The 22,196-nt window shown below is 44.2% G+C and overlaps 1 protein-coding gene across 1 annotated transcript in view; it reads right to left on the bottom strand.

Moving 5' to 3' along the window:
• DPYSL3 (dihydropyrimidinase like 3) overlaps positions 1–22,196 on the bottom strand; it is a 106,491-nt gene that overhangs the window by 83,200 nt on the left and 1,095 nt on the right. The window lies entirely within an intron of this gene.

Here is a 22,196-nt window from a genome sequence, read left to right as displayed (position 1 = left end):
TTCATCATTCCCAGATGATGACAGATCATTCCCAATGGTGACAGAGCTGCTGCTTTGCTTGACGGTGGGGATGGCGATGTGTGAGGCCCCAAGCCCCTCAATGGTTCCAGACTGCCTGTGGGGATGCAGATCCAAGGGAGATGATAGTGTGGGACTCCAGTGCCAGACATATGGGAAATATACCAATAGCAGCAACTTCATTGTGTTCCAGAACTTCAGTGCAAATTGTTGATGACCACTCAAGCTGTCCCTGGGAGAATCTTGCCAACAGAACCCACAAAACCAGTAGTGAGAAGGGATGGTATTGTTACATAACCCAAATCGATGAACTGCACTATGCCATGTTTTGTCAGCCTTTGCTCACACATCCAAACTATTCTCCCATGACCAGCAGATTCTAGCTAATTAGACTTGTAATATGCTGTCTGCTGCAATCTGGAAATGGGTCTTCAAGATGCATGTGACTATCATAACCCTGACCAAGAGACTTGTGCAGTGGGAAACCAGCTACGAGTAACTTTAAACATGCCCTCAAGACTAAATCTTACCTGCTCCATTGTGGAGTGGGAACTGCTGGAGCAAAGCTCCAATCTGATCCTCTGTTGTCCACTGACTAGATCACAATGTTTAAAAGGACGTATTGTAATTTAGAGTACAGTCTTTGCAAAATGTGTATCTTTAGCATTGGCTTGTGAGCAGGCTCAGTCCCTCACAAAAAATGTTGCCATGTGAACTATTCGGCAGGCTATCTCAGGGCTGATTCCCATGGAAGTCAGTAATTTCATGCTGCCTCAATTGACTGAAGAGGATATCAATCTCGGTGGAAGGTGGTTAATGCCTCCTATAGCCCTAAACAGGACATGCATCCATTATTTACAATCAGCAGAATCCAATGGGGCACCCACCCCCACCAATTCTCTTTTGCACTGCCAATTCTGTTGCACAAGCAGCCCCCACCGCTTGTGCAATGGCAATTGAGTGCTTCTGGGGAAACCCAAAATGAGTGGAAGCACTTGTTTCTGGAAAGAGGCAGGTCAGCGAAGGTCGCATAAGAGAGCTCCGCCAACTTGCCTCCTTCCAGAAACAAGCGTTTCCGCTTGTTTTAGGGCTTCCTCTAGGAAGCACTAGATCTCCCTTGAGTAAGTGGTAGGTCCCACTTGTGCAGTGGAGTTGGTGGGGCCCACCACTTGGGGAAGGGAATTGACAGGGTGGAAAAGAATCAGCGGGGGCATAAGCTCCCCATAGGATTCTGCCCCCAAACTGTAGCCACAAGTGAAAATATATATCCAGCAGTGCCCCTGGGAGTCCAACTGGACCCAAACTCTGTAATGTACTCCAGAGATGACAATAAATGGGCATATTTATTGCCAGCATTGAGGGACGTGACAAACACGAAAATCGGTATATGCTGCTTTAAACTGTAGGAGACATGCTCCATGGTGATCCATACCTGAATAGAGCAAACACATGAGGAGAGGGTGCACTCCAGCCCTGCCCCACTCCTTGCACATTTCAGTGCCCTATATTTGTGGTGTGTGACTGTCTGAAGAGAACTTCCTGATTCCATGGAAGCTCTCCATGAAAGCTGGAATGCTGGAAAATCCACGTTCTAGATTGTGTGGAGAGCCTCCACAGATACAGGAGGTTCTCCTCTTCAGACAGTCACCCTCCAAAAGTACAGGGCGATGGAAAATGCAAGGAGGCGGCAGGGCTGGAGTGCACCCTCTCCTCGTGTGTTCGCTCCTTGTGTATTTGCTCTAGTCAGGTACAGAACACCTGAACAGGGCTTACATGTATATTTGATATGAGTGCTGAGAGTGGTTCTGCAGTTATATATACAGAGAATGGTGTGAGTTTGTTATAAACAATGGTGGAACAGTATACCCCTGATTTCCTTTCTAAGTAGGTGTTTTCGCAATGTCTATGATTGTAGAATGTGGTTTTAAAGATGTGAGCCCTGTTTAGACAGTCCAACACATGACATCCCCCAGAAAGATGTCACCTCTGTCTCTTTAGGTTTGGCCACTATCCACCATCTTCTTTCCCACCAGAAAACCCACAACACCCTTATGAAGCTAGGCAACTTTTCACAGATAGATACAACATCCTAGAGCCATTTCCAAATTGGCAGAAGTAGTTGCCTCTGCAGGAGAGTACAGCTTGGTAGAAATCGCTTTGGCTTGTCAAAACAAGCAAATATATATTCCAATTAATGTTAAGACCCTTTGTGATTATTTTTGTTTTCCAAATTGTACTACTGCTGATATTGCTTAGAGTGGTATGCTGGATCAAATGCCTGGTATCACCACCAATGGGGGGGGGGGGGAGTTGTTGGCAGACTGCTTGGCCATAATGTCCGAGAATCTTCACCCCAATATTTTGCATGAAACGGTGCTGTCACTAAGAAATTCAGACTATCATGAAATAAATTAAGGCTTTGAGAACTTACTGGACTGGCTGAATTTGAGAAGTATTTAGCAAGTAATTTTGCTACGAGGTCACTAGCATTTGGTCACGTACCCAGTTCCAGATTTAGCAGAAAGATTTAACCAAGCAGCACTAGATTAACTGCCTCACAATTGGATTGGTCACAGGAATTGAAAATGAGATATGAATACATCTCCAGGCAAAGAATCATTCCTTCAAGGTGTTGCAAAATTATTGGTAAGTACAGTGCTAAGGGGTGGGGGGATTCCCCACCCTCAAGCACCTCAATCTCAAGGAAGTATAGTTTTGATTAGATTTAGCCCATTTTGAGGAATGTTTGGGAAAAGAACTTGAAACCTCTGCCTATCTGGACCAAAGTTTTCTCCCCTCTGTCTTAGCTAGACCCAAGGGGTGTCTCCACAAGCGATTTACTGCAAGGCTGCTGCGTTTGGAGGTCATTCGGGGCACATGATGTTGTGGCCATCTTGCAGCCACCCTGGAGTTTTGCACCGAAAACTCGGTTCTTCTGAGACTACTTTTAGAGTAGTCAATCTTCTCTGATTGTTTTCCTTAATTCGGCTTGTCTGCGCTTCTGTTGTGGTGTGCACCACCCTCCACGTTTACTTTGGCATGATTTCCCTGCCCAGCAGTATGTCTGCCACCTGGCCGTGACCTCACTGACCCTGGTCAAGGGGTGTTTCCCCAATTTTCTCCCCGCCTGTGTTTCCCTGATGTTTTTGCCACTTCAGGGCTGGCCATCAGAGTTCTGAGCTACCTCATGGTATTTACTTCACCTTGCTTACCACTAAACTCTAGTGGCCATCCCCACAAAGTATAGGTGGGCTCTAGGCAGCCTCTTTTTTTAAAAAAAGTAACGCATTAAAGCAAAATAATTTTGTCCGGCAATACCTACACCCCATCTCACTATCTTGCATTTGTCAGCAAGTCCTATAGCCCCTACCTCACTATCGCACAACTGCGCGATAGTGAGATAGGGGCTATAGGACTTGCTGGCAAATGCAAGCGAGTGAGCTAGTCAGATATATTGGTAGGGATGTACGAAAGTCACTTACCTTGAATGAAATTTGATTCGCGGTGGGGGGGAGGCGCTCCGTCCCTCCCCCAGAAATTCTGGCGGGGGGGAGGTGCTCCGTTCCTCCCCCCCCGAAATTCTGGCCAAGGGGGAGGCGCTCCATCCCTCCACCCCCGAATCCTGGCCGGCTGGACCGCAAATGGCGGCGGCCATAGCCGCCGCCGTTTGCGTCCCTGCAGTCAGCCGTGATAGGCTACGTAAATGTTTACGTAGCCTATCACGGCTGAGTAAAAAAAAAAAAAAAACCGCGCGTACGCAAATGGCGGCACCCATGGGCGCCGCCATTTCCGACCCTTATTTTGGCACGTCTAGTCTACGTAAACATTTATGTAGACTACGGCGAAAATTAGGGGTGGACGAAAGTCACTTACCTTTTCTCGCAGCTTGTTCGCGGTGGGGGGGAGCGCTTCGCTGCTCCCCCCGCGAAGTTCAGGCCAGGGGGGGAGGCTTCCCGCCTCGCCCGGCCGAAATTCAGGCCGGGGGGGAGGCTTCCCGCCTCGCCCGGCCGAAATTCAGGCCGGGGAGGAGGCTTCCCGCCTCGCCCGGCCGCGAACACGAAAGTAAAAAAAAAAAAACGTCCCCTGATAGGCTACGTGACGATTCACGTAGCCTATCACGGCTACATCTGGAAAGTCAGCCGTGATAGGTTACGTGAATCGTCACGTAGCCTATCACGGGTGACTTAAAAAAAAAAGCGCGTACGCGACTGGCGGCCCCCACAGGGAGCCGCCCTTCGCGTTCCTTATTTAGTTGCTGTAGTCTATGTAAATGTTTACGTAGACTACGGCGAAAATAAGGGCAACGCAAATAGCGTTGCCCTTATTTTCGCCGTAGTCTACGTAAACATTTACGTAGACTACAGCGACCAAATAAGGAAGGGGAATGGCGGCTCCCTATGGGGGCTGCCATTATCCGTACACACTTTTTTTTTTTTCCAAGTCACCCGTGATAGGCTACGTGACGATTCACGTAGCCTATCATGGCTGACTTTGCAAATCTAGCTGTGATAGGCTACGTGAATTGTCACGTAGCCTATCAGGGGACGGTGTTTTTTTTTTCTTTCATTGCAATGGCGGGGGCGGCAGCCGGTCGAAAGACCGGCTGCCGCTCCCGCCCCGCTCAAACACCGGACGAACCGCCAGCCGGACCCGCCGCCGGGAGGGACATTCAGGGAAGGTAAGTCCCGTCCCGGGGGGGGGCAGGGGGGTGCGGAGGATTTCTCCCCGAAACTTGTTCGGGGGGCCGAACACGTTGGCGCTCGGCCCCCCGAAGTTTCGGGGAGAAATTCTCCGCCATCCCTAGCGAAAACAAGGGGAATGCAAATAGCGTAGACGTGCCAAAATAAGGAACGCAAATGGCGGCGCCCATGGGCGCCGCCATTTGTGTACGCGCGGTTTTGTTTTTTTTACTCAGCCGTGATAGGCTACGTAAACATTTACGTAGCCTATCACGGTATTTTTTTAAAATCTAGCCGTGATAGGCTACGTAAATCTTTACGTAGCCTATCACGCTTTTTGGGGTTTTTTTTTTTTACTGGAAATGGCGGCGGCAGCGGCCGGTCGGAAGACCGGCCGCCGCCGCACCGCTGCCGGAGCCACCAGGAGGATTCGCCCAAGGTAAGTCGCGTCCTGGGGGCGGGCGGGGGGGGGGGGAGACCGTTTCGCCACCAATTTCGGGGGACCGAATGCGCTGGCATTCGGCCTCCCTGGGATTCGTGGCGAAATTCTCTGACATCCCTAGATCTTGGCAGAATCGGGTATAGGTTGGGGAAGCAAGTGTCTCCTCAGAAGTAACGCCCATTGTGGTCAATGAAGCTTGTTCCCTAGATATCGATGTTGCGTTTCTTTACTGTTTGCTTTGTTGCTATAAGGAAGTAATTAATGTGACGCTTTGCATTATGGGAGCTTCAAGGGAAGGAGACGGGGGGTAGAGCCTGGATGGGGGGGGAGCCTCTCTTATTGGTTGAGCTGTCCCTACCAGTATGATCCTGTGAAGCGACTTAGAATGGTGCAGTGCACTCATTTGTGGAGCCCTGCGCGGACCAAAGCCGGTTCCTTGAAAAATCCAGGTAAGCCACCATTGCTTCTCTTTCTGTTGTCATGGAGCCCTGCTCCCCGCCCGAGCTTTGTTCCTTTGTTTAAAAATGATGGTTCTGATGTCCAAGATGTTCCTAGCCTGTACAAGCTCTGGGTGCCACTCTGCTGAACTACTTCACTGAAACTACTGGTTCCTAGCCACCCAAGGCAAGGTACCAATCTGCTACCAACATTACTCAGTTTCTGGCTTCCAAATATCAGGCGCCACTTTGCTGTAATCACTTGCTGAAACCACTTGGTGTCTGGTTTCCCCCATAATGACAGAATACCACACTATATTCTTGGTCTGCACAACCTCTGTAGTTTCATCTCCTCCCAGGGGTCCAATACTCCCACTCACTGGTTCCATCCATTAGCTCTCTCACTCTCCTGGTCAAATCACCTGAAGCCACAGAACCCGGAATTTGTCTATTATATTTCTATACTGCCCAACAGTCAAAGCTCTCCAGGTGGTTCACAATGAGTTCTGCCACAGAGCTCTTCTTACTCTTCTGCAAACCATCCAGTTCTGGCCACCTAAATCCCTGTTCTTGCTCAAGCACAGTCCTGAGCTGCAGCTGCTAAAAGCCTTACCCAAGGCCCCGTTCTACTCAGCAGTCTCAGGAGTTTCTGTGCACTCCAGCACCATCTTCGGGAATTATCCCTCTGGTTCCCCAAAAATGTATTTTTTAGCCCCCATTCTATCTTTCCATATGCACTGTAGCCTCAAAACCTGGTATCCCTCGGTCTAGATGTCAAGCAGGCCTTTGAGCTAATTTCCCCAGCATTCGTACCCTGTACAGCAATGCCTATGTTACTCATTTTATCTTTTCCTCCATTTGCTTAATATGTGTAGATTTGTTTGTACTGTATGAACTGATTACTTCTATCCTGGAGTTTATATAATGCCTAACACGTGTATTCTGAAAGTGTATACCCTTGCTTACATCACATGTTCAGGGAGGACATTTGTTAACAGCTGCTTTCACACTACAGTGCCTAAGTGCTGCTGAGGCATTGATTTTCCACAGACAGTAATTTGCCTCAATCCCACTTCATCATACAGCAACTAATAATTCACAAGTTTTGCCAAGAGAACATGCTGATCATAGCAAACACTCTTTTCCAACAGCACAAGAGGCGACTCTACACATGGACGTCACCAGATGGTCAATATCGAAATCAGATTGATTATGTCCTTTGCAGCCAAAGATGGAGAAGCTCCATACAGTCAGTAAAAACAAGACCTGGAGCTGACTGTGGCTCAGATCATGAGCTGCTTCTTGCAAAATTTCGGCTTAAATTGAAGAACGTCGGGAAAACCACTAAACCGTTCAGGTATGATCTAAATCATATCCCTGATGAATATACAGTGGAGGTGAGGAATAGATTTCAGGGATTAGACCTGATAGACAGAGTGCCTGAGGAACTATGGACGGAGGTCCGTAACATTGTTCAGGAGGCAGCAACGAAATCCGTCCCAAAGAAAAAGAAATGCAAGAAAGCCAAGTGGCTGTCTGAGGAGGCTTTACAAGTAGCTGAGAAAAGAAGGGAAGCGAAAAGCAAGGGAGAAAGGGGAAGATATACCCAACTGAATGCAGAGTTCCAGAGAACAGCAAGGAGAGACAAGAAGGCCTTCTTAAATGAACAATGCAAAGAAATCGAGGAAAACAACAGAATGGGAAAGACTAGAGATCTCTTCAAGAAAATTGGAGATCTCAAGGGAACGTTTTGTGCAAAGACGGGCATGATAAAGGACAAAGAAGGCAGGGACCTAACAGAAGCAGATGAGATTAAGAAGAGGTGGCAAGAATACACAGAAGACCTATACAGGAAAGATCTGAATGTCCCTGATAGCCATGATAGTGCGGTCACTGAACTTGAGCCGGACATCCTAGAGAGTGAAGTCAAGTGGGCCTTAGGAAGCATTAGTAACAACAAAGCTAGTGGAGATGACAGTATTCCAGCCGAGCTATTTAAAATCCTAAAAGATGATGCTGTTAAAGTACTGCATTCAATATGCCAACAAATCTGGAACACTCAACAGTGGCCACAAGACTGGAAAAGGTCAGTTTACATTCCAATTCCAAAGAAGGGCAACGCCAAAGAGTGTTCAAACTACCGCACAATTGCGCTCATTTCACATGCCAGCAAGGTGATGCTCAAAATCCTACAAGCTAGGCTTCAACAGTATGCGAACCGAGAACTACCGGAAGTACAAGCTGGGTTTCGAAGAGGCAGAGGAACGAGAGATCAAATCGCCAACATTCGCTGCATCATGGAGAAAGCAAGAGAAGTCCAGAAAAACGTCTATTTCTGCTTCATTGACTATGCTAAAGCCTTTGATTGTGTGGATCACAACAAACTGTGGCAAATTCTTAAAGTGATGGGAGTACCAGACCACCTTACCTGTCTCCTGAGAAACCTGTACGAGGGTCAAGAAGCAACAGTAAGAACCAGACATGGAACAACCGATTGGTTCAAAATTGGGAAAGGAGTACGACAAGGCTGCATATTGTCACCCTGCTTATTTAACTTATATGCAGAGTACATCATGAGAAATGCCGGGTTGGATGAATCAGAGGTCGGAATTAAGATTGCCGGGAGAATTATCAACAACCTCCGATATGCAGACGATACCACCCTAATGGCAGAAAGCGAAGAGGATCTCAAGAGCCTCTTGTTGAGGGTGAAAGTAGAGAGTGCAAAAGCTGGTTTGAAACTCAACATTAAAAAAACGAAGATCATGGCATCTGGCCCTATCACTTCCTGGCATATAGAAGGGGAAGAAATGGAAGCAGTGACAGATTTTACTTTCTTGGGCTCCAAGATCACCGCAGATGGTGACTGTAGCCATGAAATTAAAAGACGCTTGCTCCTGGGGAGGAAAGCTATGGCAAACCTAGACAGCATAGTAAGAAGCAGAGACATCACCTTGCCGACAAAGGTCCGTCTAATCAAAGCTATGGTTTTCCCAGTAGTAATGTATGGCTGTGAGAGCTGGACTATAAGGAAGGCTGAGCGCCGAAGAATTGATGCCTTCAAACTGTGGTGCTGGAGAAGACTCTTACAAGTCCCCTGGACTGCAAGGAGGTCAAATCAGTCTATCCTAAAGGAAATCAACCCTGAGTGCTCATTGGAAGGACAGATAATGAAGCTGAAGCTCCAATATTTTGGCCACCTAATGCGAAGAGAAAACTCCCTGGAAAAGACCCTGATGCTGGGAAAGACTGAAGGCAAAAGGAGAAGGGGACGGCAGAGGATGAGATGGCTAGATAGCATCACGGATGCAATGAATATGAACTTGAGCACGCTCCGGGAAAGAGCACAGGACAGGAAGGCCTGGCGTGCTATGGTCCATGGGGTCACGAAGAGTCGGACATGACTGAACGACTGAACAACAACAATAATTCACAACCGTTGCGCACTGCAGCCTGTATGTCTTGACTCTTTGCATAAATGTCTTTGTTTTACTAAGGACCCAGAACTTTCCACAAGGGCTTGTAGCTCCTGGACACAGTAGTTTATTTTCAAAGATGAGAAGGAAATGTCTTTGTTGGTTTAAAGAGTATAAATATTCATAAATTGAGGATTAGGCAAATTGCAGAGGTCAAGTAGATAAAAAGCATGAAAATTGAAGTATACAAGATCACTCAAATGGTAACAGTTAATTATCTTTCTATCTCCTGCAGCTAGGGGATGGGTCCCACTGGCCCCCAGTATTAAGCCCATAACAACAACATAGTACTGTGCCACATTTATAAATGAACCGATACCAGAATTAAATTATAATCCAACTGTGGGGATCAGTACTCCACCTTTTGACAGAGGCAGACAAAGGGTAACACACTTCCAAAGCAACGGAATTGTCATGCCTTGAACTGCATGGAAACTTTTACTTTTTCCCACAGAAATGTATTCCCCATCTCCAATACCAGAATTAAGTTTTGGTACTGGAATTTAAGCCACTGTATTTCCAGGGAATTTATTTCAGAGAATATTCTTAAGTCTCTGGTCATCACATATGAAATAGAGACAATCCATTCAGAAAAGTCCACTTTGAGACTATTAAGGGTGCAATCCTATGCATGTTTAGACAGAGAAAAGGCCTACAACTCCCAGAATTCCCCAGAGAATTAACATAATCATAACAATCCCTCTACATATATCTGAAGAGGGCCTGGGTTTCCTATCTCATCCTCAATCCATCATTTCTCACAGAGCCACCTGTGTCATGCTGTTTCAACACCAGCTAAGGTGAACAAAGGAGAGCTACTGAAAACAATAAACACTACTTCCTACGGAAATTTGGCTTTGCTTGAGAGGTTCTGACTGAAATTCACAGCTGAAGCAGAATCAGATTAGTATGTAAACAGCTACACGGAAAATAAAGGAAGTTTCTTTGAGCCACTATATAGTAAAATATGCACACCCAGCTGACAAGCTAAAAGGAAATCACAACACCAGGGTAATTATTTAAAGTTAAGCAATCCCCTTTAAAAAAAAAACCCAATAAAACAATGACACCCGCCCCCTCTACTGTTCTTCATGGTCTTTGCCAGTGACCACACCAGAGCATTTCTACAAATGAGCAATTTCAAGTTCAATTTAGTTATATGTAGACCCTTTTACAATTACACTTCTCTAGCTGGTTTTACCCTTATCCTTTCAGGACTCTCTTTATTAATCTTCCTAAACTGTATTTCCTAACATTACACTGAGATGAAAATTACCTTGGGAGCATTTCCACTTTATGAAGACATGTGCCTATAGCTATTTTCTGCTGTTTTTATAGTAAGAACAAACAACACCAAAGAAGCCCTGCGCATGCACACCCTACCACCTGCCCACAACCATGGAAATCCAATTCCTCCCTCTTTCTACCTCCACATTAGTCATTTGCAGCACATTAAGAGCGTGAAAACACACAGAAACCAACCTCTTCCAACCTACAAATAATGCCTTGCTAAGACTTACAAGTCTTCCTGTCTTCCCTCTATTTATAAATAATTTTGCTCAGCATGACAGAAGAGATGCAAAAGGGGAGCCAGGAGACATTACTTCCCCCACTGGACCCTTCCCCCCTCTGTCATGTTCTCCAAGCCCATGGTAGACAGTAGAAAAAGGGAGAAATGGGGAATACAATGCAGCTCTTCAAAGAGCTGGAGCAGCTTCACCATTGCTCTGTACCTTATACTTAGCTCAGAAGATGGTAGGCCAACAGTAATGCCTGCACACTGATGGTCTATATGAGATAAGTGGAAGACTGAGATAAGTGGAAGACTGTGCCCCTCAGGCTGCAAGCATTGCCTTCCTCCTTCTCCACTTGCACTAAACCCAGCACAGTACTCTCAGCCATGTATGGTTGAGAGCAACAAGGTGTGGCTAGAAGGAGTGCCTGAAAAGTATATGGTACTGCAGCTAAAGAGATCACTAGGAGCATGGACTAGGCCTGGACAGCCTGCCTTAAGAAGTGAAGCTGGGAGGAGGAAGGAGTTGCTTCTCTCTCCCCCTTCATCCCACCCCTATCAAATTGGGCATTGACTTACTTAGAAATTTATTATTTACTACTGTCATATAGTGCCCATTGAGGAGATGTTTCTAAACTTACTGAATGGAGGGTTTCAGTGTAGATACCTCACCTTAAGATCACACTGGGATTCAAACATAAAGAACAAAACATGCTGACTTCACACATTCTGCTTTTTATATACACAGTGACCCAAAAGTAGGTATACAGTATAGTTTATTTGCATTTTATTACTTTATTACATTTACATTTGTTTAACACTGTTTAATCTCGTAAGTGCTCGAAATGTATTCAATCAACATTGCAACATTCCTCGAACCTGTCCAGACAGAACACTGTGATACACAGTATGACACAAATTCCAGTCTGCATCAATGTCCATAAATGCTTCCGAGATGAACTCTTTTAATTCGTCCACTGACTGGGGATTCCTCTCAAAAACCTTATTCTTTACTATGCCCCCCAAAAAGAAGTCCGTTGGTGTTAAGTCGGGTGAACGTGGCGGCCATTCAGTGCTGCCACGTCATCCGATCCAATGCTGTGGGAAGGTGTTGTCAAGATAGTTCCTTACTGCAAAAGCATAATGAGGAGGTGCCCCATCTTGCTGGAAGAGCAGTTCGGTGCAGTTAGCCCTGGTTCTGAGTTGTGGCACTACAACGTCGCATAACATCTTTAGGTAACTGTTACTATCCACAGTTGTATCGAAGAAAACCGGTCCTACAACACCTTCGCTGGACAGTGCACCCACACTGTGACGCCTGGTTGGTTCAGTTGAGATGTGATAGTCAAATGAGGATTTTCATCTGCCCAATACACCCAGTTATGCCTGTTCACATGGCCTGACAACTTGAAATAAGCCTCATCTGACCAGATGATCTTATCAAGAAGGTCTGGTTCGTTAGAGATTTGGTTACGCATCATCTCACAGAATTGCAACCAACGGTCTGGGTCATCCTCCAGAAGACCATGTCACAGTGTTGGACAGTACGGCTTTAATTTCAGTTTACGTATTAAGTGTTGCAAGGACATTCTAAGTATGGATAGCTGCTTAGACGCACGTCGTGTGGACTTTTTCTGACTGTTCACAAATGTCAGAGAGACTCTCATCTCATTTTCCTCTGTCATAGACATCCCAGGATGTCCAGATTTCGATGCATTAGCCACCGCACCTGTTGCTTCAAATTTATCTCTAAGACAATAAATTGTCAGACGTGTTGGTGGAGAAGTGTCAGATGCTTCTTGCCACGCAATGCGCACCCGCTCAGCATTTTCAGTCTTCCATTACTGCTTTAGAATCCACTTTCTTTGTTCTTGACTCAAGTTCACTGTCATCATTCACAATATCAGTAAAAAAAAAAAAAACTAAAAAACTAAACAACTGTATACCTACTTAAGGGCCTCACTCCCCTCACTCTCTATGCTTACCTGATTTAACTGTCACTCCCTGTCACTCACTCTTCCCAACTGTCATTCTGACTCCACCCACACATCTTCTTCTTACACATTCTCTCCCCCTCCCATCAACATTCTAAACAACTGTATACCTACTTTTGGGCCACCTGGTACACAGCTGTAACTACGGCAAAACAGAGTCCTGCACTGCAACAGATTCTTGAATAATCATTCATTTGCAAGTAACTGTTATTTTGATGGAAACATTATTTAGCAACCACCGGCTTCTCCTGAAGAGGGAGCATTTTCTGTCAATAAACTAGATTGTCCCTGTGTCTAATCCTGCAACAAAGTTGTAATTTACAATTGCAGGAAAGCCTGTGTTTTGTGGCATTATAGACAGCTGTCATGAAAAAGACCACTACAGAAGGAACAAATATTTCTTCACTGATTCTCAAATAAAGGAAAACAAAATTTAATGAATTTCTTTCAGTCTAAAGGCAGAGAGAAGAAACGCAAGGAATTTTTAAGAATGCCAGTTTTTTCCAGTTCTCAATACTCATGGGGAGAGCAATCTTATGGCTGCTAGACAGTGTCTAGATGACTATAGGATTGTTCGGTTTCTGGGAACCAGTTCCCAGAAACCACACTCCACTCCCCCTCATAGGGGGCACAGTTCTTCCCCATCTCTGTGCTCATAACTGAAGCATGAGTAGGCAAAAAGGGGGTGTTCCCAGGGGCAGGGAGAAGACTGCAGAAGTGTCATTACACTGCTTCCTTTGCGCTGTCCAGCCTCCTCCCCCCACCCTGCTCTGAAGCCCCCAGCTAGACAGCCAAAATCAGCTGTCTAGCTGCAAAAACAGGGCAGCTGGAGTGCGGAGGAGAGGATCTCCTCTGTGCTTCACCCACCCTGCATTGGATAGTCGACAACCTCCGACTTCTGAGGCGGCCAACTGTCCCAATAGGACTGCACCCTAAAATTCCAAAGTCAATACTAAGAGTTCTGAATGTCTTTGAAGCTTTGCTTAAGTGCAATCCTATACAATGTCTACTCAAAAGTAATCCCCCACCGAGTTCAAAGGGACTTCCTCACAGGAAAATTGTGTTTAGGATTGCAGCCTTAATTCTGTATTTGATTTGGCCATTATAGTCAAACCAGCTTAATGTTGGGGGTATTTAAAGCAATGAAAGATCAAAGATTCCAAATACTGTCCTCCTTTAAAAATACTAGAATCTATTTTTATCTAATTTCTCTCAGCACTGGGAAGAATTATCAAAGCAATGCCTGTATCTGCATTTATGTTCACATACCAGTGAAGCCATAAGCTATGCCGTGCAGGGCCACCCAAGACGGACAGGTCATGGCAGAGAGTTCTGACAAAATGTGGTCCCCTGGAGAAGCAAATGGCAACCCACTCCAGTATTCTTGCCAAGAAAACCCCATGGAACGTATCACAAGGCTAAAAGAGATGACGCTGGAAGATGAGCCCCTCAGGTCGGAAGGTGTCCAATATACTACTGGGGAAGAGCAGAGGGTATTTCCAAGTAGCGCCAGAAAGAGCGAAGCGGCTGGGCCAAACCCGAAAGGACACTCAGCTGTGGATGTGTCTGGTGGTGAAAAGAAAGTCCGATGCTGTAAAGAACAATATTGTTTAGGAACTTGGAATGTCAGATCAATGAATCAAGGTAAGCTGGAGGTGGTCAAACATGAGATGGCAAGATTGAACATCGACATCTTGGGAATCAGCAAACTAAAATGGACAGGCATGGGCAAATTTAATTCAGGTGACCATCATATCTACTATTGTGGGCAAGAATCCCGTGGAAGAAATGGAGTAGCACTCATAGTCAACAAAAGGGTGGGAAAAGCAGTACTGGGGGGTACAATCTTAAAAATGATAGAATGATCTCAGTACGAATCCAAGGCAAACCATTCAACATCACAGTAATTCAAGTCTATGCCCCAACCACTGATGCCAAAGAAGCTGAGATTGATCGGTTCTATGAAGACCTACAACACCTTCTAGAACTAACACCCAAAAAAGATGTCCTCTTCATCATAGGGGATTGGAATGCTAAAGTAGGAAGTCAAGAAATCACTGGGATAACAGGCAGGCATGGCCTTGGTGTACAAAATGAAGCAGGACAAAAGCTAATAGAGTTTTGCCAAGCGAACACGCTGATCATAGCGAACACTCTTTTCCAACAGCACAAGAGACGACTCTACACATGGACATCACCAGATGGTCAATATCGAAAGCAAATTGATTATGTCCTTTGCAGCCAAAGATGGAGAAGCTCTATACAGTCAGTCAAAACAAGACCCAGAGCTGACTGTGGCTCAGATCATGAGCTTCTTATTGCAAAATTTCGGCTTAAATTGAAGAACATCGGGAAAACCACTAAACCATTCAGGTATGACCTAAATCATATCCCTGATGAATATACAGTGGAGGTGAGGAATAGATTTCAGGGATTAGACCTCATAGACAGAGTGCCTGAGGAACTATGGATGGAGGTCCGTAACATTGTTCAGGAGGCAGCAACGAAATCCATCCCAAAGAACAAGAAATGCAAGAAAGCCAAGTGGCTGTCTGATGAGGCTTTACAAGTAGCTGAGGAAAGAAGGGAAGCAAAAAGCAAGGGAGAAAGGGGAAGATATATCCAACTGAATGCAGAGTTCCAGAGAATAGTAAGAAGGCCTTCTTAAATGAACAATGCAAAGAAATCGAGGAAAACAACAGAATGGGAAAGACTAGAGATCCCTTCAAGAAAATCGGAGCTATCAAGGGAACGTTTTGTGCAAAGACGGGCATGATAAAGGACAAAGAAGGCAGGGACCTAACAGAAGCAGATGAGATTAAGAAGAGGTGGAAAGAATACACAGAATAACTATACAGGAAAGATCTTAATGTCCCTGATAGCCATGATAGTGCAGTCACTGAACTTGAGCCGGACATCCTACAGAGTCAAGTCAAGTGGGCCTTAGGAAGCATTACTAACAACAAAGCTAGTGGAGATGACAGTCTTCCAGCTGAGCTATTTAAAATCCTAAAAGATGATGCTGTTAAAGTGCTGCATTCAATATGCCAACAATTTTGGAACACTCAACAATGGCCGCAAGACTGGAAAAGGTCATTTTACATTCCAATTCCAAAGAAGGGCAACGCCAAAGAGTGTTCAAACTACCGCACAATTGCGCTCATTTCACATGCCAGCAAGGTGATGCTCAAAATCCTACAAGCTAGGCTTCAGCAGTATGCGAACCGAGAACTACCAGAAGTACAAGCTGGGTTTCGAAGAGGCAGAGGAACGAGAGATCAAATCGCCAACATTTGCTGGATCATGGAGAAAGCAAGAGAATTCCAGAAAAACATCTATTTCTGCTTCATTGACTAAACTAAAGCCTTTGATTGTGTGGATCACAACAAACTGTGGCAAATTCTTAAGTGATGGGTGTACCAGACCACCTTACCTGTCTCCTGAGAAACCTGTACGAGGGTCAAGAAGCAACAGTAAGAACCAGACATGGAACAACTGAGTGGTTCAAAATTGGGAAAGGAGTACGACAAGGCTGCATATTGTCACCCTGCTTATTTAACTTATATGTAGAGTACATCATGAGAAATGCCGGGTTGGATGAATCAGAGGTCGGAATTAAGATTGCTGGGAGAATTATCAACAACCTCCGATATGCAGACGATACCACCCTAATGGCAGAAAGCGAAGAGGATCTCAAGAGCCTCTTGTTGAGGGTGAAAGAGGAGAGTGCAAAAGCTGGTTTGAAACTCAACATTAAAAAAACGAAGATCATGGCATCTGGCCCTATCACTTCCTGGCATATAGAAGGGGAAGAAATGGAAGCAGTGACAGATTGTACTTTCTTGGGCTCCAAGATCACCACAGACGGTGACTGTAGCCATGAAATTAAAAGACGCTTGCTCCTGGGGAGGAAAGCTATGGCAAACCTAGACAGCATAGTAAGAAGCAGAGACATCACCTTGCCGACAAAGGTCCGTCTAATCAAAGCTATGGTTTTCCCAGCAGTAATGTATGGCTGTGAGAGCTGGACTATAAGGAAGGCTGAGCGCCGAAGAATTGATGCTTTCGAACTGTGGTGCTGGAGAAGACTCTTACGAGTCCCCTGGACTGCAAGGAGGTTAAATCAGTCAATCCTAAAGGAAATCAACCCTGAGTGCTCATTGGAAGGACAGATACTGAAGCTGAAGCTCAAATATTTTGGCCACCTAATGCGAAGAGAATACTCACTGGAAAAGACCCTGATGCTGGGAAAGACTGAAGGCAAAAGGAGAAGGGGACGGCAGAGGATGAGATGGCTAGATAGCATCACCGATGCAACGAATATGTACTTGAGCACGCTCCGGGAGAGAGCGCAGGACAGGAAGGCCTGGCGTGCTATGGTCCACGGGGTCACGAAGAGTCGGACACGACTGAACGACTGAACAACAACACCATCTATTTTGGGAAGATGTGTCACCAATATGGTAATGATACCCAACACTTTCTACTTTTCATTTATCCCAGGTAAAGCACTGAAAGTCTTAAACATGCACTTCAAGTCAGTAATGTGCTGGGTTCGAGCTAATAAATGTTATACTATTCATTCATATTTTACCTCTCAAAACATCTAGAGTAGGTCACTGCCAATATGTTGTACTTGGGGCTGCCTTTCAAAAGCATTCAGAAATGTCAACTGATTGAGAACACAGCGGCCAAGTTACAAAGGAGACCTGCTGCAGCAATTTTATCTTGCTACTTCTTAACATCAGAGTTGTAGTCCAAAACATCTGGAAGACACCAGGATGGAGAAGGCTACTTTGGAGGGAAAGCAGGTGGCTACTGGAGAGACAGTATTTTTCACCTGCACTTTTAACACTGTGTGATTTTACTCCTGTAACCGTTTCATTTATTTTGGGCTGCTTTTGAATGTGTTTTTAAGACAGTTTGTTTACTGTATTTGTTCTGTTGATTTTAACCTTTGTAAGCTGCAATGAGCATCATATTAGAGAAAAGAGGCTAGAACTTCAGGGTCCCTGGTACTGCTTACCTAGGCGCACCTACTTTAAACAGCCCCAGTTTGGCCCTGATGTGGTAGGCGAGGTTGCTTTGGGGACTGAGACCAGAGTGTTCACATTCACCCAGATTTACTTAAATTCTGTAAATAAGGATTAAAACAACAACATAAACAAAATACATTTATTAAAGAAAGATAAAGAAAAGTTTAACAAACACACAAACCTTCAACCAAGCAAAGCCATACTCACAAAGCGCTACTTTACCCAAAACGGTAAAGAGATTCTCTCCCACTCCAAACCCTGGCTTCAACCATGGCCTATACAGAGACCACAGTGTAGCAGGCTCGGCCCAGAGTAAAGAAAGACAGACCCAGATCTCTTCCGTGTACCCCATTATATAGCCTCGCAAAGTTGGTGTCCTCTCCTCTAATACATATTCCAAAATCTTTACAACTATTGATCCATGTCATCCTATACGTCCCATCTCATGACAGATTTCCCCAATATTCCCTCCCACCTTTTGTTTACTGTAAAACAGGTCTAAGTTCTCCTTTTATGTGGTCAACAGATCCTTTTTTCTTCCCTTTATTTCCAGACCCAGGAATCCCAAACCTCAACGTGTGCTTATCTATGACCCCTTACCTTTTACCCAGTTTCCTCATGATGAAGACACAGTTGATAATGTTGGAAGGTTATCAAAAATTTCTTATCAGCATCAGCATCTAGCATGCTTTTAATACAGTGGATCTTACTCCCCTACTTGCCCTGATGCCCATTAGCTTTAACCCCCTCCCCATATTGTACTCAAATGTAAATTGCAAGGCCCAAGAAAATCCTTACAGCAGAATATAGCTTTTCCAAATAAATAAATTCCACACAACCACACACCATCATAGATGGAGCAATATAGCCTCCAGGAATTTCAGATGTGTACCAGCGAGGTTCAGCTTCTGCACCAATGTAAATCTTTACGCACTAATGGCTAAACTAAATGTGACATTAACACATAATTGACCCTTGTGTGCTTCTTTTGCCTTTGTTAAGCAGCACCAGGGGAAAAGGGGGGAGGGCTGGTCAGGATCAGGACTACAGTATGGAAGGAGCCAGGCTTTAACCTTTGTACCTTCCATGGTTGTGATCCAGATCACACACAATGGTTGCTACTTGCCTCAGGAGGGAAACTCCTAAAGCAATGGGAGCTTCCCTCCTGTTGCAACAGACCCAATCCGGATTGGGGCCACAATGAGATCTTTATTTATTTATTTATTATTGCATTTATATCCCGCCTTTTTTCCTCTTGCAAGGAACCCAAGGCGGCTTACATTATCCCACATCTGATTGGCCACCATGGGGACAGAAGGTTGGACTAGATGGCTTTTGGTTTGATCCAGCATGTCTCTTCTCATGCTCTTATGCCCTCCCCCAAGTTTCAATCAGGATTGAGCCCCCCTACAACTGCTGTTTAATAAAGAAAAGCAAGCACCCATGGGCTGGTCACGTGATAAGTTTCATATATAGTTTGGCCCTAAAAAAACCAGTATAACCTAGTGGCTTGACTGCTGCACTAGAACCAGGGAAATCCAAGTTCAAACCCCACTTAGCCATGTAACTTCCTGGGTGACCTTCAGGCAGTCACTACCTTTCAGCCTAGCCTACCTGACAGTGGTTGTTGCGAGGATAAAATTGGGACCCATGTACTCTCCCATGAGCTTCTTGGAGGAAGGTCAGGATTCAAGTGTAAATAATAATATCCTAGTACCAGGAAATGGATAGGAAGTTGGGAACTGAGTCAGCATCATGCCAGATTCTTTTGGCAAAGATTTAGCGTAAGGTGTTTGAAGGACAGCAGGCTATTAATAGATGAATGGGCTAAAGTAAAGCCACCTTCTACAAGCCCCTTCTTTGCATTACTCTGGATATTATAGTCCAAAATATCTGGAGGGCACAAGGTTTGGGAAGGCTGCTTTAGGAATGCAAATTATATTATGTAAAACTTGGTTTGCTCATAAAATTATCATTAAAATTAAAAATTTTAAAAAGTAAACTCTGTAAATTTGTAATTACTGCCTGAATAGACTGTACTTTTAAATTTAATATACAAACACAGTAATTTTATGAGCAAACCAAGTTATACATTACATTTTAGATTCCTACTTTATGTCTGACCAGGGGGTGTTTCATCAAGTAGTCCCTGAAACATCTGTTCCTGTTTGTGGGGATGGAGTTTAGGGAAATCTGGTCTGAAGGAAAAGCTATTGAGATTTTATTTAGCAGGGAAAGACTCAGCTTAGGAATGGTAAGCAACCATATTTAATTTAAGAACCTTTGAGCAATCTCGACCTATTACTTGAAGAGCGACATTTTATTCAGTTTTGTAAATAATTTCCATCAATGAACATCTTATTTTTTTGTTCATTTTTAAAGGTTGTCTCTAGCGGTGGTGTCAATCCCATGCCTACGCCATAGAAACCAGGCTACTGAGTTTCTTTTAGGTAGAGAGGGTTTATTCTAGCAACAACAGTTAAAAGGTTTTACAACTGAGGCAGCATACCCTAGTGGTGAGGTCTACTTGAGAACTTAATTCAAAAGTGTGGTAGTGAGTTCTACAGACCCAAGCCTCAACGTTAATTTCAAAAAAGAAAAGAAACATAGCTGTGATAACGCACATACTGTTCTATCACATATGGTGGCACTTGTGGGATAACCTACAGTATTTCTTTCACATGTGGGTTTTAGATTACAACTACATTAACTGACTGCTACATCATCTAACCAGAACAAGCCCAGAAACATAGGACTCTACAAAACAAAACCCAAACTCTCAAGAATGCACTTTTTTTCCCCATTATGATATGACGACTCTGCTCTAAATGTCTGTCAGTAAAAGACACATTAGATCAATAAATTTAATAAGGAATGGAAGAAATAAGTATTCTGGGAATCTTAGAGAGAATTAAAAAATGACCTCATTATTTCCAGAAATTTAACAAATGGGTAACAATATGTAACCACCTTGTCTTAAATATTTTATTCATCATTCTAAAAGAAAATATTTCATAATTCAAAGCTGTTTGATTTTTCAGAAAAAACAGAAGCGATCCTTGGAGAAAAAATGGGGGGAGGAAAATGGGGAGGGGGTCCACATTTTTCTAGGCATTCACATTTCTAGGTATTACATGGTTAAATGGATGCCTGTTCCTTCACATGACAAGGGATCTGTGGCCCCAGTCTTATCCACTGGGCTCTGAAACTTCCCCAGTCTGAAGGATCAGGTACTCATTCGCACCTAGATGAATTCAAGGCAATTGGTTCAGTACAACTTAACATTATTCTACTATAAAACAGTCCCAAGTAAAACAAGAACCTTACAGAATCAAATAGGGCAGAAACATGAGTTCCATCTGTTGATAGGTTCAGCTCCACCTGACTTCAAAGCAGAAATCAGCACTAGTCAGGAACACTTTTAACATGTACCTCTGACATACAAAACAGAACCAGTTCATGCACTGTAGTTTCCTCCTATATGGAGTAACTAACAGTGTGAATAGTCACTTAAGATACAGGTCACAATAATTTATTTTACTACCAATACATGTAAACTAATATGTGTAGTAGCTTCCTAGTCTATGAATTTACAGCAAAATTTACACTGCATCACATGTGCTTTAATACCACACTTATATAATTTTTGTGTGGAAAATGTTATGTATGAAGTAGACATCAGCAACACTGAAAGGCCTATGACTCCCCAAACACCTGCAATTTAGCAAAGCTTAAAGCCTAAATAATGGCTTGAGGAATTATGCTGACCAAACTCAGAAGTGATACATCTGATTCTGGGTACCTGCTTTTGTTTCAAAGGTTTCCTGCGATACAACTAGGGTAGGGTAGCAGGCAGGCCACTTTATTTGTATAGTTCTCAGGTATTTCTCTCCTGTTGTGCAGTAGCCCTAGCAAAGGGATATAAAGAATATTTATTCTAAAATGTAGGACATGGAAGTTCCAGGACTTGGAAGCAGAATGCCTGGGCACTTTCAAAACTTAAAAGGGTCTATCTGACCCCTGAAAACAAAGGTCCTCATTCTAAGCCTGATTTTATGATGCAGCATTTAAGCAGTTTCTATTTTATTTATACCAGCATAAGCTCAAGATCAAGCTTTTGACATTAAGGCCCTTTGAATTTAGTTCCAAGTTCATCCTTTCTTATGGAAAACGGGGAGGACTGACTTTAAAGTAACGAGCCCTGGCATAAGTTGACTACATTCTCTCCTGATGTGCTTATTTGACCATTCTTGGAATTGCAGCATAGAGCTTTTTAAGTTAGTAACTTTTAAAATGCTGACACACAGTTTGTGCAGTAGAGGCTGATGGCAAAGAGCTGTCTCTCCCTCTTTCTCTTGAAAAGAAACAGAAGAAAGTTGTAGAGCCTCCTCTTGGTTAACCACAACCTCTGTGAGCAAGAATGAAGATATAACATATACTTGGCTAGAATGAGTAACGGATTCATTCACAATGGTGGTGAATAATAATTACAATATGATCATGTGACTTCTACAATTAAGCCCTAGGCAGCCCTGAACTTATTGTAGTCAGTGCTGCTTCTCAGATCCCTACACCACGATTTTATTTTTTTTTACTTGTAG

The sequence above is a fragment of the Heloderma suspectum genome, chromosome 2 (assembly GCF_057233095.1).
Source record: "Heloderma suspectum isolate Gila_16-S chromosome 2, 16-S_ref, whole genome shotgun sequence".
Taxonomy (NCBI): Eukaryota; Metazoa; Chordata; class Lepidosauria; order Squamata; family Helodermatidae; genus Heloderma; species Heloderma suspectum.
Note: the sequence above shows the minus strand (reverse complement) of the source record. Positions and strands in the feature narration are given on the sequence as shown.